The sequence below is a fragment of the Cornus florida genome, unplaced genomic scaffold (genome assembly GCF_030987335.1).
Source record: "Cornus florida cultivar Cherokee Brave unplaced genomic scaffold, ASM3098733v1 CherokeeBrave_3.0.0_Hap2_Chr01, whole genome shotgun sequence".
In the NCBI taxonomy this organism is placed as follows: Eukaryota; Viridiplantae; Streptophyta; class Magnoliopsida; order Cornales; family Cornaceae; genus Cornus; species Cornus florida.
This window is the reverse complement of record NW_026775571.1, coordinates 60,556,341-60,558,316: the sequence shown is the minus strand read 5'-3', so window position 1 is coordinate 60,558,316 and position 1,976 is coordinate 60,556,341. Positions and strand designations below refer to the sequence as shown.

General features: G+C 35.8%; 1 pseudogene; it reads right to left on the bottom strand.

Annotated features, from left to right (window-relative positions):
* Positions 1 to 1,206: 1,206 nt before the first annotated feature.
* LOC132283545 (small nucleolar RNA R71) lies at positions 1,207 to 1,305 on the bottom strand (annotated as a pseudogene).
* Positions 1,306 to 1,976: the final 671 nt, after the last annotated feature.

Sequence of the window (1,976 nt, the reverse complement as noted above, 5' to 3'; positions counted from 1 at the left end):
TCGTATTTGTGGAATCAATTAGGAATTAGTACTCTTTTGATTGTATCTTTACTTTGTTTTCAATTTTGTTACTTATTGTGTTTGTTCTTGTTTGACTAGGAGCATTGGGCTAAGAAGGTGAGCAAAGGAGTATTCCAAGCAATGGAGCTAAGCAAGCAGAGGAAAAAAGCTAAAATCATAAATAAATAAAAAATTAAAAATTAAAAAATTAAAAAAAAAAATTGCTAAGCTAAAAGCTAAAAATTTGGAGTTGAAGTGCTAAAGGACCTTTGTGAGCTTTTTCTTACTCAAACCCTTAGTTAAATCATCGGCCCACGTGGAGGCTTGTATTTCAATTCTTAGATAAATCGTGAACCCACGTGGCGGTAATTTATTTTTCTTGCATATTGTTAAAGCATAGGAGTATGGGAACATTGTATGTGGAGGAAGTTTGTTGATTATTGACTTGTTATAAAGGTGAAGTGTTTATCATTATTGCTTGTTGTGTTGCATTGTTCATGCATGGTCGTAGATCATTGAGATCCACTCTTGTCCCTTTAAATTTTCATCTTGAATCCATTGTTCGAAACCCTAGGGGAAGAGGTAGTTCTAGTCAACCCATTTCATCAATAAGGACCATGTGGAGGACCTTGGTCACATATACCAACAAGGTATCCTCCACCCCAATGTGCATCATGATAACATGCAAGTTCCATCAGGCATGCCAAGGCTATTTGTTCATCCACCACAACAACAAGGCCAAGTTCCATTGGGAATGCCAAGGCCAATCTATGCTCTACCACCTCCCATCATTCAAGGCAACCAAGGTGTCTATGTTGCACCTCCAATTTCTAATCCTCCCCTTGCTTTAAGAGATCACTATGTGCCTAATGAATATAATGCACCCACATGCATTCAATTGCCACCATTTAGAGCACACCACTATGAAATCAAGCCACAAACCATACAAATGCTTCCTAACTATCATGGACTTCCAAGTGAAGAACCTTACAAGCATTTGGATGAGTTTCTTGAAGGATGTTCCACCGTAAAATATACAGACATGCCGGAAGAGGTCTTAAGGCTTAAACTTTTTCCATTCACCCTTAAAGATAAGGCAAAATATTGGTCTAACAATCTTAGGCATTTTTCAATAACTTCTTGGGCGAAAATGCAATAAGAGTTCTTAAAGAAGTACTATCCGATTTCTAAGACCAATGCCATGAGAACTTCAATTAGGGAATTTTCACATGGGGATGGAGAAATATTTCATGAGTCATGGGAACGCTTTAATGAATTGCTTAGGAAGTGTCCACATCATGACATGCCGAAATGGCAATTAGTTCAATATTTCTTTGAGAACTTATTGGATAATTATAAGGGTGATCGGTTGTCAATTATACATCAACCTTTGCAATAGCACAAATCATTGTAAAATAGGGCTATTGGTCGGGTAAGTTGAACCACTGGGACTGCTAATTTATGGAAACTTAGGTGTCTAGAGTCATTTTTAGAATGATAAAGGAGGTTATAGAGGATTTGTTGGATTATCACTAAGATTATGAATTGAAAAGTGCATAAAACATTAATGCTAAGAAGTAAAGGGGCAAAGACACTTAAAAAGGGACTAGGGAAGTGAATCCACTACCCATTAATAAGTATGCTAGTAAATGATTTACTTGGGGAAATATATATATATATAACCGTGGAATGCAACAACACAAAATTGATACATTACCTTCAAGAAATATATAAATTCAAGATACAAGAATAACCTATCAAAGCTTACTTGTTTTGGTTACCTAAACTAGGATGCAACCTTAGACATGATCACCAAGCCATAGATTATCAAGCCCTTAATTTCATAATAAGAGCACATGAAATAGAAATCAAGAAGAATCTATCAAAGTAAAGCCCTAAGCAATAGATTATCAAAATTCCTAAATATCATGCCAATAAAAACACTTCCATGAACTCATCTCCAATGTCACTATGAA